Source organism: Geotrypetes seraphini, chromosome 2 (assembly GCF_902459505.1).
Source record: "Geotrypetes seraphini chromosome 2, aGeoSer1.1, whole genome shotgun sequence".
Classification (NCBI taxonomy): domain Eukaryota; kingdom Metazoa; phylum Chordata; class Amphibia; order Gymnophiona; family Dermophiidae; genus Geotrypetes; species Geotrypetes seraphini.
In genome coordinates, this window is record NC_047085.1 from 210,383,269 (window position 1) to 210,397,199 (window position 13,931).

The 13,931-nt window shown below is 43.6% G+C and overlaps 1 protein-coding gene across 2 annotated transcripts in view; it reads right to left on the reverse strand.

Moving 5' to 3' along the window:
* LOC117355817 overlaps positions 1 to 13,931 on the reverse strand; it is a 33,771-nt gene that overhangs the window by 11,263 nt on the left and 8,577 nt on the right. The window lies entirely within an intron of this gene.

Consider the following 13,931-nt stretch of genomic DNA (forward strand, 5'->3'; position numbering starts at 1 on the left):
CGGCTAGATATGGGGGCTGACTGGTATAAAGGGCTTTAAATGTTAAGCAAAGTATTTTAAATAGAAACATAGAAAGATGACGGCAGAAAAGGGCTATAGCCCATCAAGTCTGCCCACTCTACTGTCCCACCCCATTAAGTCAGAGTGCTGCTCGACCCACGTAGAGATCCCACGTGGATGTCCCATTTATTCTTAAAGTCGAGCACGCTAGTGGCCTTGATCACCTGCACCGGTAGTTTGTTCCAGTGATCCACCACCCTTTCTGTAAAGAAATACTTCCTGGTGTCACCACCAAATCTCCCTCCTCTGAGTTTGAGCGGGTGCCCCCTTGTGACTGAAGGTCCCTTAGGAAAGAATATGTCGTTTTCCACCTCGACACGACCTGTGACGTACTTAAATGTCTCAATCATGTCACCCCTCTCCCTGCGCTCCTCTAGAGAGTAGAGCTGCAACTTGCCCAGTCTTTCCTCATATGAGAGACCCTTGAGTCCGGAGACCATCCTAGTGGCCATTCGCTGGACTGACTCAGCTCAAAGTACATCTTTACGGTAATGTGGCCTCCAGAATTGCACACAGTACTCCAGATGAGGTCTCACCATGGTTCTGTACAGTGGCATTATGACTTCAGGTTTACGGCTGACGAAGCTTCTATTGATACATCCCATCATCTGCCTTGCCTTGGATGAGGCCTTCTCTACTTGTTTGGCAGCCTTCATGTCTGCACTGATGATTACTCCCAAGTCCCGTTCTTCTGAGGTCGTAGCTAGTGTTTCTCCATTCAAGGTGTATGTTCTGCATGGATTTCTGCTGCCGAGATGCATCACCTTACACTTCTTTGTGTTGAAGCCCAGCTGCCATGTTGAGGACCAGTTTTCCAACTTGATCAGATCCTGTGCCATACCATCCGTGAGATCGCTTTCACTTACTATATTACACAGTTTGGCATCGTCGGCAAACAGCGCTACTCAAGTCCCTTATGAATATGTTAAAAAGGGATGTTCCCAGGACTGAGCCCTGCAGCACTCCGCTAGTCACCTCCGATGTCTTAGAGAGGGTGCCATTGACCATCACCCTCTGAAGTCTTCCACTCAGCCAATCATTGACCCATGCCGTTAGTTTCTCACCTAACCCCATCGATTTCATCTTGTTTAATAGTCTACAGTGTGGGACACTGTCAAACGCTTTACTGAAATCCAAGTACACTATGTCCAGAGACTCTCCCGAGTCTAGCTTTCCTGTCACCCAGTCAAAGAAGCTGATAAGATTGGATTGGCATGACCTGCCCCTAGTGACTCCTGTATTGAACTGGTAACCAATGCAAGCGAATTAGCAGGGGAATGATATGCTCGTATAACTTAGTCCTACATAGGAGTCTTGCTTTGGTGTTCTGCAATATTTGAAGATGGCGTGTATTCTTGGAAGTTATACCACAATATACCAAATTGCAGTAATCAATCCTTGAAAGAACAAAACCAGGCAGGAGAGTATTAATGGACTGTACTGTATTTGTCTTAACCAATAGAATCATTTTTGAAGGACTTGTCAAGCAGCATGCGACCTGAACAACTGCCCCACATATCTGATAAAAACAGTCTCCCCCCCCAATTTAGAGCTCGCCTCATGCAATGGGTACAAACTACGCTCATGGAAAGTCAATTCCCACAGGACCTCGGCGAGATCATAATCACCCCAATTATGAAAGACCAAAAAGGCTCAATAGCTCTCCCCTCCAACTACAGACCCATCGCCTCAATACCAATATACGTTAAACTCATAGAAGGCCTAGTTGCACAATACCTCACAAACTACCTGTAAGACCACAACCTACTTCACCCCTCACAATCTGGGTTCAGAACCAACCATAGCACGGAGACACTCCTAGACACAGCCCGACAGCACCTAAGCAAATGCAGAAGGATGTTGATAATTCAGCTTGATCTCTCCGCAGCATTTGACCTGGTAGGCCACACCATACTACTACAAATATTAGAAGCCATAGGGATTTCAGGCAGGGCACACACCTGGTTCCAAGGATTCCTTAAATCAAGATCATACAGAGTAAAGACAAACAATCTGAAATCAGATTCCTGGTCTGACCCCTGTGGTGGTCCCCAAGGGTCACCACTATTTCCAACTCTTTTCAACCTCTTTATAGCTTCCCTTGGGTCCAGTCGAGATAATCTAGATGTAACATCATTCAGCTACGCAGATGACATCACCATTTTCCTCCCCTTTGACCCACCAGCCCCCACTTCAATAGAAAAACTGAAAAAACAACCACTAGAAGCAGTGGAAAAATGGATGATCAACCACAAATTAAAGCTGAACTCAGATAAAATTTCTATTGCTAGAAAAGGACAAAACCCCATCCATAACAGAATTAGAAATAAACGCTACCAAATACCCAATACAGTCCGCCCTAAAACTCCTTGGAGTGATGATAGATAGATGCTGCACCATGCAAGTTCAAATCAACAAGACCATCCAGAAAGCCTTTATAGTCATGCGCAATCTGCAAAAAATTAGAAAATTCTTCGACAAAGAGCAATACAGGCTTATAGTCCAATCCCTAGTCCTAGGACTTTTGGACTACTGCAACATCCTCTACCTGCCATGCCCCGCAAACATGATAAAACAATTATAGACAGTACAAAACACAGCCTTCAGAATGATCTATTCTTTTTTTTTTGAGCCATCAAATAAATGCTTTATTTAACAGAAGCAGTTGAAATGCCTTGATCTATTCACTAAGCAAATATGACCACATCACCACCGCATATCTAGACTCACACTGGCTACCTATACAAGTGCGATTACTATTCAAATTCTATTGTCAATTATTCAAAGTAATGAATGGAACTGCCCCCACGTATTTAATCAATCGCTTAAACCGGAACAAATCAACCAGCCAAAGGAGAACTCAGACCCCATTTACCCCCCCCCCCAATCAAAGGTATGCAGCGCAAGATGTATGGCAACCTACTAGCAATGCAAGCAGCAAAACTTGATCACCTCCTCTCCAACATGCTGACAACAACGACTGACTTCAAATCATTTCGAAAAGAAATCAAAACCCTGTTATTCAAAAAATTTATCAAGAAATCATAACACATCTCCATGACTATCCCCACTCTTGTAAATTTCCCATCAAAGTCTCAACCATGTAAACAGCACCCTAATTTGTAATTTTCCTGGAAATGTCCAGTTATCTTCTTTTGTAATCCGCCTAGAACTGCAAGGTATTTGCAGAATAGAAGTCACTAATGTAATGTAATAATACTCCAAGGTATCAAAATGTGTTTACTGGGGTGAGATCAGTTTTGAAGGCGCAGAGGATCAAGATGGCTGCCGAAGCTCTAAGCTGAGCGTCACGCGCTGGTGAGCTCTTCACTTACTTTGGATTCCGCGTTGAATTTTCGGCAGAATGCCCAAGCGGAGGGGTCGGAGCACGGCTGGGGCCTCGCGGAGCTCCATCGGACCCAGCTTGGGGAACATTGAGGAGCTGTTTCGCCGCATGCAGAGTTCCCTGCAGTCGGAGGCGTTCCCGCTAGAGACGCCCCGAACGGGCAGAACGGAGGCAATCTCTCAGGGACTTGAGACCATGCTAAGCCCCGACACAAGGGCTCCGCCCCCACGCCCTCAGGTTACCAGCTCCCCGCGGGAGGGGAAACTCTCCAAAGAGGGAGTATCTTCAGCCCTGGAGGCCGTTGTCAATCATGGAGGGAGCAGGGATCCAGACTCTCCACATTTTCAAGAGAGTCTGTTTGAAGAAACAGAGGAGTCGACAACAGAGGAGAGCGGACAGATCCAGGAGAGTGCTAAACAGGCAGTTTCACCAGTGGGAGAAGAGTCTACAACTTATTCCTTTCACCTTCAGAGACCCCAAGAGGTAACACTTGAAACTATCTGGGACCTGGTTGCTAATATTCCTAATTTGTTAAAACCTCAATTAAATCAAATAGAAAGGGAAATAAAACATCATGATAAAGAAATAAAAGAAGTAAAAAAGGAAACAACAGAGCTTAGAAAAGAGATTGTCAGCATTAACCAGGAATCAATTAAGACCAAACAAATTTATGAAACAATAATTAAGGACAATACCAATCTTAGAAGAAAGTTAGAATCTTTGGAAAATTTTTCCCGTGGAAATAACTTAAGATTGGTAAATTTTCCTAAGGTCTTGATGATTACACCTCGGGAGATGCTGAAAAAATACTTAATGGAAATTTTGAGTTTGTCTGAAAATATGATACCACCATTTACACAGGTTTATTATCTTCCTACTAATCAACGGAAACAACAGCAAGAGGTTGAACAGGAAAATTTGGATGTGTCTACTATATTGGAATCTTCGAATACTGAAAAGGCAGTCCCAGCAACCTTAATATTAACAGTGGCATTGGCCCCGGACAAAAACTGGTTACTGAAACTTTTCTTTAAAAATAAAATGAAAACCTTTTTAGAAATGCAGATACAAATGTATCCTGATCTTGCCAGAGAAACCCAGAGGCGTCGTAAAGAATTTTTACTATTAAAGCCAGGGGTGTTGGCCCTTGGGGCAACCTTTTATTTACGTCACCCATGCAAATGCATAGTGTATTATTCTTCTCAGAAATTTGTCTTTTTTGATCCTTCACAGCTGGTGACCTTCCTGTCACTATCTCGCTTGGAAAAAGAAAAAGGACAATAAGATCTAGCCCTAGATGGGAAGTTATTAGGGAACTTTGAGCTCAACTTAGATTAATCTCAGTATTATTTGTTTTTCTTTTAATTTAAACTGTCCTTTGTACATCTTGATCTTCAAAGTGGACTTGAGTTAAAAATTTAAGTAACATAATGGAGTTTTCTTTTTGTTTTTCTTTGAAAATATGGATATGTATTATTTGTTTGTTTCTTTGATTTTTGGACTTTAACATGATGATTATGGCTATGTATCCTTAAACTTAAATTTTTGCTTTCTGTACAAGTTATACTTGATAATTATTTACAAAATGATAAATAAATAATAATAATAATAATAAAAAAAAAAAAAGAGATCAGTTTTGAAAAGTTAAATCTTTTGGTATAGGAACAGAAAACAACCCTGTAATCCAACAAACTGTAGGGGCTGCTAGAAAGTTCTGACTAACCAAGAGAATGATGTGTATATGTTTCAATCAATCATCTGAAACCATGTCAAAACATAAAGGGCTCCTTTTACAAAGGCGTGCTAAATTCCCGAGCGCGCTAGCCACTACCGCCTCCTTTTTAGGAGGCGGTAGGTTTTCGGTGCGCGGTAATTTTGTGCGTGCGCTAAAAACCCTAACACACCTTCATAAAAGGAGCCCATAATTTTGTTACTGCGAATTGGCACTTAAGGAAATAAGATAACACTTTTCAGCTACAGTGGCAAACAAGCACCCAGAATTCAGGAAGTTGGTTGCTTGAGCTGAGAACTTTTCAGCACCTTTTCGTACAGGTGCAGACAGGGCCGGATTTAGATGAAAAGAGGCCAAGGCTATTCCACTTATGAGGCCCTTTCACGTCCCATTTTTAAGTTTGTAAATTACATGAGAGATAATAAAATACATCATTACTGTGATATATATCAATATATTAAATGAAACATGTTGTTATTGGTACTAACCTTTATAAAAAATGTGACACGGATAATAAATAAAAAAAAGTTGAGAACACTTATTTGGACATTTATTTTCAGCACTATATATAGTACTTGTAACAATAACTAATCAAGCATAACACACAACATTGCCCCTTCCTATGTCCATAGTGCCCCCAGTGTGTCCTTCCTCACCTCACCCCCCCCTCCGATGCCGGCCTGCCTCCCATCCCCCTTCCATTGAACACCCCCCCCGATGCCATCCTGCCTGCCTGCATTCCATTGAACCTCCCCACCCCCCTCCGATGCCAGCCTGCCTGCCTTCCATCCCCCTTCCACTGAACCCCCCCCAATGCCAGTCTGGGCTGCCCTGTCCTGACAGATCCACGTTTTGCCTCTCTCCCTGCGGGGCTGGGCTTTGCCCAGCTGTTTCCGGACTGACGTCTTTCCCTCCCCGATCCTCCTCCCAGGGCGAGAAAAAGAAAGGGACAAGCCGAGTCGGTGCCCCGTTGCGGCCGGAGCCGGTTCCGATCCTGAAGCGTAGAATTTCTCCTTATTTTCGATTCAGTGTTTTAGTGTTCACTGTTTTTAGAATAGTGTAATTTTAATTTTGCTAACAATTTGAATGTAGGCCCCTCTTGATCTTGAGGCCCTAGGCTGAAGCCTAGCCTATAGGAAAATCCAGCCCTGGGTGCAGAGCAAATACCAAACCAGAAGTTACCTGGTTAGCCATAATGCTGAATATTCAGATTAGTTTTAGGGCTTCCACAACCAGTATTTAAACAAAACACTACTCATGGGCCCAAATATCAGACAGAAGCTATTGTTCCAGATTGGCTAAGAGAGGAACAGAAGGGCAGTGTGCAGAGCTGTGCCAAATGTTGGAATAGAATGTAACTCACTTGAGCTCAAATTTGGAAAAGGTGAGTAATTACATTTAAATCCAATTCCAAATATCTTTCTCTTAGAAACTGCATCACCTTGCTAGCTCTGGATACAGATTTACTGCCCTCTTCACCAGAGTCTGGAGAAAACAAGCTTCACCAGCTTTAAGCTCAAGTGCAACATCTGCACCTTCATTAGTAACATAGTAAATGATGGCAGATAAAGACCTGAACAGTTCATTCAGTCTGCCCATTAGTTATACACATTATAAATTCATGATTAAATTAACTAGTCTTTTTTCTTTGCTATTTCTGGGCCATAGAATTTAAAGTCCACCTGGAACACTGTCCTAGGTTCCAACTTCTGGAGTTGCCATCCAAGCTCACTCCAGCCTATCTAACCATCCCGTTATGTGCAGGATACCTACCGTAAAGTCTGGCCAGTAACATTTTCATGTTCCAAGTTCCCATTGATGCCCTCCTCAGCCCATCCTACACCGAATCACCATATATGGGACACAGTCTGTGCAAGTCTGCCCAGTACCAGCCTTGGTTCTTTAATTTATGCCATTCATTTTCTAAATTAGAGTTCCATTGTATGTATCCCACACCTTTTGGAATTCTGTCACCACTTTCTCTCCACTACTTCCCTTGGGAGGGCATTCCAGGCATCCACGACCCTCTCCATGAAAAATAATTTCCTAACATTACTCCTAAGTCTTCCTCCCTGCAACCTCAAGTTATGCCTCTAGTTTTACCATTTTCCCTTCTCTGGAAAAGATTTGGTACTATATTAATACCTTTCAAGTATTTAAACATCTGTAGCATATCTCCCCTGTCCCTCCTCTAATCCAGAGTATACATATTTAGATCTTCCATTCTCTTCTCATACTTCTTTTAGCTTAAACCAATTACCACTTTTGTCACCTTCCTCTGGACTGCTTCAAGTCTTTTTATATCCTTCACCAGATACAGCCTCCAAAACGGAACACAATACTCCAAGTGCAGCCACAGCATCCTTCTGGCTACAGCCACCGCCTTATCACACTGTTTCAATGCCTTCAGATCTTCAATTACCCCATGGTCCCTCTCCCCGTCTGTGCATATCAGCCTCTCATCTCCCAGCACATTATGATTCCCTCAGATTTCTGCCCCCCAAATGCATCACTCTACACTTCTTTGCATTGGATTTTAGTTGCCAGATGTTAGACCATTCTAATAACTTTTGCAGATCCTTTTTCATGTTCTCCACTCCCTCCAGGGTATCCACTCTGTTACAAATCTTAGTATCATCTGCAAAAAGGCTAACCTTACCTTCTAACCCTTCAGCAATGTCGCTCACAAACGTATTGAACAGAATCGGTCCCAGCACCAATCCTTGAGGCACTCTACTACTCACCTTTCCCTCCTCTCAGCGAATTCCATTAGCCACCACCCTCTGGCATCTGTCTGTCAATCAGTTTCTAATCCAGTTCACCACTTTGGGCCCAAACTTCAGCCTGTGAAGTTTATTAAAGAACCTCCTAAGAGGAACCGTGTCAAAGTCTTTGCTGAAATCTACATAAATTACATCTGGTGCAGGTCCTCAATCCAATTTTCTGGTCAACCAGTCAAATAATTCAATCTTACTTATCTTACTGTACTAGTTCCCCATATTCTACTTGCATCTTGGTTTCTATCCTTTTCTGCCATTAAGCAATGGAATTCCTATTTCCCATTTCTACATTTTTATATTTTATTTATATTTGTAATATAACAAAAAGGAGCATTAGACAGAGGGATCCAAGATGACATCAGGGTAACATGTACCTGACGCAGTTCCGATTTGGCCTGTGCATTTTCCGATTGAGCCTCAATTATCAGGAAGAGATGAGGAATGGTCCAGAGAGCACCTTTGGCCTCTGCTCCTAGTCAGGCATCTTGGCAAACCACTTGATCAATTTCAGGCGAGGTCTGGATTCAGCAATTGTTTCAGCCGAGCTTGCTAGGATCTCAGCAGGCAGGAGTATTGATGGGGCTTCCCTGAGCCCTGCCATTTGTACAGCATCTCCTCAACCTAGAAGTGATTCAGCATTGAGAGTTCAGCATACACAAAGTCCTACACATGCATCTGGAGAAGAGCCAGAGGGGAGCCCAATCACTGCTTCTTCTCCTCAGGAAGAGAGAGCTGATGTAAATGGGATCATGAATCTTCCCGCAATAAAAACTGTGAGTGTTTTGGCTTAATCCCAGAGGGGCATCTATCACTTCCAAAGTGAGTTAGCCTGTGGTTAAGAGACCAGCGATAGTGACGCTTGAGTCACTATGGGACACAATTCAAAGTTTCCAAACTTCTTTGCAAGAAGTATCTCAGAAATTTTATATTAATATATTTGATACTTCTCAAGCAGTGGTTACACTGGATCAGGTTGCTGATCAACAGGCTTCTAAGATTGTGACTGTCTCTGCATTGAATTGAATTTCTGGTATATTTTTTTTGGCTAGCTGAGACATAGCCATCTAGGTCAATATTCAGCAGCTAACCAGCTAAGTCTCAATGGCTCTGACCACCAAAGTTAGCTGGCAAGCCACTGAATATTGGCGGTGACCGGCTATATCACATGACATAAAGTAGCCTATCACCAGCCAATCTGCTGAGCCAGATATTCAGCAGGAGATAGCTGATTATCTCCCCATGAATATAACTGGATAGTCAGCCAGGGATGGTTCCTGGCCAGCTAAATAGCACTGAATATTAGCCTCTGTAAAACTAAACATCTAACAACTATCAACATCTAATAGGTCACTGTTAATACTTGAAGAATATTAACATAGCACAAAATCTTTTCCAGAGAAAAGAAAATGGTAAAACCAGAGGACATAATTTGAGGTTGAGGGGTGGTAGATTCAAGAGCAATGTTAGGAAATTCTACTTTACGGGGAAGGTGGTGGATGCTTGGAATGCGCTCCCGAGAGAGGTGGTAGAGAGGAAAATGGTGACGGAGTTCAAAGAAGCGTAGGATGAACACAGAAGATCTAGAATTAGAAAATAATATTAAATATTGAACTAAGACCAGTACTGGACAGACTTGCACGGTCTGTGTCTGTCTGTATATGGCCGTTTGGGAAAGGATGGGCTGGGGAGGACTTCAATGGCTGGGAGGGTGTAGATGGGCTGGAATCAGTTTTGACTGAGATTTCAGCAGTTGGAACTCAAGCACAGTACCAGGTAGAGCTTTGGATTCTTGCCCAGAAATAGCTAAGAAGAAAAAATTTAAATTGAATCAAGTTGGGCAGACTAGATGGACCATTCGGGTCTTTATCTGCCGTCATCTACTATGCTACTATGTCAGATTTACACACCTGAGTGACTTCAGCATTAGGGTTACCATATGGCTTCAGAAAAAGGAGGATGGATTTCCACTGAAAACAAAGGAAATAATAATAATAATAACAACTTTATTCTTCTATACCGCCACAATCTTGCAACTTCTAGGCGGTTTACAATCAAGAGTACTGGACATTCAGCGAAATACAATAAGTAGATATTCAGAGGAAATACAGAGATCAGAGACCTCAGGAGGCAATAGTAGTAGGACAGATTGAGACATCTGAGTTTTACTTTCATTGAAAGAAACAGAAGGAAAACCCGGATGGCTCAATCCATCCTCCTTTTTCTGGAGCCATATGGTAACCCTACACATCCATTTAGGAACAGAAAATACAAAAAAACACAGCTTTACATTAGCTTTACTGCAAATGATTATTGGAGGAAATGCGAGATATAAAGAAATAAAAGTGGGGAATGAGGAGCAAGATAAATCATTACTATGGAAGGTTTCTTCAAGCTTAGCTATGGCACAGGGTCTGCAGTTCTTTGCCTCTTTTTTTAGAGGGTGAAAGCCTCCCATCTTCCTTCCTAGCATCAACAGAAAATAAAGGTTAAGGGCTAAGCAGTGGAGGAAAGGCATGCACCTTGGGTTCTTCCCTAAATGTTTCTCTCTTACCTTGAACTGATTCTTTCATTTCAAGATGGTCAAGAGGAGGGTTAAGGTTGAAACCTTTCCATCTGCACCATTTCTGATCCCTTCTTTTGGCTCAATGGATAAATTCATAATCTGACAGAAATGGACATCTGAAAATTACTTGATGGCAGAGGTAGGGTCATCTTTGACCCCTAAAGTAAGGCATTACCATCAGTGCTGTGCCAATTGGAGAAAACTAACAGGTCCACAACTCCCACAAGAGGCATGTCATCGTCGGTACATCCAGTTGTGACAGACAGAGGAGGAAAGCTAGAACTAACCTTCCCGGAGTTTAAAAATCCTATAGTGTGGCTTTTTCCCTTTGAAGCATGCTGTGCTTCGATTGGACAGTGACCCATTATTGCATTGTTGTTTAATTTTTTTTAATAGCCAAAATGATACCCCCAGATTCCAAGTTATCCTTCAGAGATAGGGTGATTACTGACAGCCTACCCCACAATAGTCAGGTCCCTTACAACCAGCTACAGAATCTATGAAAAGGCAGCTCTCATGTACAAAGCCTGGGTTCTTTCATTAATACTTGGGTAAAATGGGTCAATTTTAGGATGCAATGGAAAAGATGCTGGTACTCAGTACCTCTGAGTACCCCTTGAAAAAAGAAGCACTGGGTAAACCTGGCCTTTGAATGAGTTATGATGGATTGATTGACTGTAATTATGGTATCCATGCAACCTCTTGATGGTACACAGAAAGATAGCTCATAAATATTGGAAATAAGCAATGAAGGAAAAGCCACAGCCAGTGTGGAGATCATGACTGATCACAAGTGAGGAGAGAGCCCCCTGGCATTTTTTTAGTTGGGAAGACGGTGGTTTCTTACGACTGAAGGTAGTGATTTTACATTGCATTTGGTTAGTGATTGAACCTCTGGAAAACTGTATCTCTGAACTGTTTTGATGAGGTTTCCACATTCTCTAAAAGGATTCAAGTGAAATGTTTGATTTATGACACTCTGCTATTGGACCATGCTGAGAAACTGCAAACCTTGAAGCACTGGTCACAAAAGTTCATAAGGTCAATGTTAGTCTGCTAAAAAAAGAATTTGGTCTTAAATAAAAACTGAGAACTTGAGGAATAGCCAAAGGAGATATTTCCTGAGAATATTAAATTTCCATAAAAATGCAGTTTTGCTTGAGAAATGTTTAGAACATACCTTGCGGAGATTCTGGAATATTCTTCTGAAGCCTTCAATTGCAAAAATTGCCTCTGACAGCAAAAATGTGCCACATACCATGGAGGAAAATAAAGAAAAATGTACACAAGGTGCAGCCAGCTTTCCAATTAGCTTTGGATGGGTTCATTCTTACTAACTGATGTTGAAAATATTGCTGCTACAATTCCAGTATGCCTGGTGCTAGAAACTGACAGAGGTTTTCTTTCACCATAAAGGGAAGTTATTTAGGGGTCTTGATGAGGTAAATTGTATAATAGAATACCTACATAATATTTTTTAAATGCTCTGAGCAGGACCAGCTCAAGAGATTACGGTGCCTCAAAACATGCCCCGCCCCAAGCCCTGCCCTTGGCTAGTTTCCTCCTCCCTCCTCTGACGCTCCTGCCTGGTCCCAGCAGGACGTGGCTTCTTAGGCTAGCTGCCGTGAGGAGAGAGGGCCAGCATCAGTGTTGATCAGTAGCATCAGAGAAGGGAAGTACTGGCCTATGAAGCCACACCCTACTGGGACTGGGCATCCGCATCAGAAGAGGGAGGAGGAGGGAAGTGTTAGTAAGCTAAATTATGGGCCAGCGATGTCGCGTCATGACTCCTTTTGGCTCCCTTTAGCACCGGCACCCTGGGTCAGAGCACCTGGTCCATAGGTTAAGCTGGCCCTGGCTCCGAGGCAGGCACAAATTTCTGCATATACTATGTATGCACCTCACAACTCCACTCCCACTCTACCCAAATTAAGGGGCCTATTTAACCAAGCAGCACTAAACAGTAGCCCGCAGTAGCCCCAGCGCAGGTCTTTCCCATGCACTGAGACCACTTTTAGTGCTGCCAGTAAAAGGCAAATTTTTTCTATTTTCCGATAATAGGTTTAATTCTAGAATGTTGCCTGAGTAAGACCTGGACTTCAGTGTCTCTCTCTTATATTTTTAAGTTTTTAGTTATATTTAGTTTTCTTTGTTGATTTCTAGTTTATTTTGTTCCTTTCATATACCTTATTCATAGTTTTACAGGGTTCTGCACTTTTTTCTTTTAATTTTCACTCGGGTGAGTCAGAAAACATCTTGGAAAGGAGGAGTTTGACAGTTATAGAATCGCAGCATAACTGTCTACAAACCTAAAGGCCTAGAATGGTGCATTTTCAGCAGAGGCCCCTCCTGCGTCCTTCCTTCCTTCCTTCTCCCATGATTCAGTAGGGGATAACGGTGAGCACAGGTAGACGCTGGGGCCGCACCGAAAACAGCGTCAGGCAGCAGAAGCAGCGGCGGGGACTTATGAGCACAGCTCCGCCCCTCTCCCGATCCAGCAGGGACTAATGGTTGAGCACAAGGAGACGCCGGGGCCGCACCGAAACCAGCGACAGGCAGCAGAATCAGCAGTAGGGACTTAAAAGCACAGCTCCGCCCCTTCCCCGATCCAGCAGGGACTAATGGTTGAGCACAAAGAGACGCCGGGGACGCACCGAAACCAGCGACAGGCAGCAGAATCAGCAGTAGGGACTTATGAGCATAGCTCTGCCCCTCTCCCGATCCAGCAGGGACTAATGGTTGAGCACAAGGAGACGCCGGGGCCGCACCGAAACCAGCGACAGGCAGCAGAATCAGCAGTAGGGACTTAAAAGCACAGCTCCGCCCCTTCCCCGATCCAGCAGGGACTAATGGTTGAGCACAAAGAGACGCCGGGGACGCACCGAAACCAGCGACAGGCAGCAGAATCAGCAGTAGGGACTTATGAGCACAGCTCTGCCCCTCTCCCGATCCAGCAGGGACTAATGGTTGAGCACAAGGAGACGCCGGGGCCGCACCGAAACCAGCGACAGGCAGCAGAATCAGCAGTAGGGACTTAAAAGCACAGCTCTGCCCCTTCCCCGATCCAGCAGGGACTAATGGTTGAGCACAAAGAGACGCCGGGGACGCACCGAAACCAGCGACAGGCAGCAGAATCAGCAGTAGGGACTTAAGAGCACAGCTCCGCCCCTTCCCCGATCCAGCAGGGGATAACGGTGAGCACAAGGAGACGCCGGGGTCGCACCGAAACCAGCAGCAGAAGCAGCGGCGGGCACTGCTTATATCATCCAAACATCAGTGGTTCATGTCTAGAGTGTTCCCTCTAAGCGGGCGGGTGTTGTGAGCAAACTTTTTTCACTGTGAGCTAAAAATATCGGGCGCCAGCAAGTTATGAGCCAAATAAATATGTTGTCAAAGTTGCTGATACATGAGGACGAGGTATTCAAAGGAATTTTAGGCCTACACGCTAAA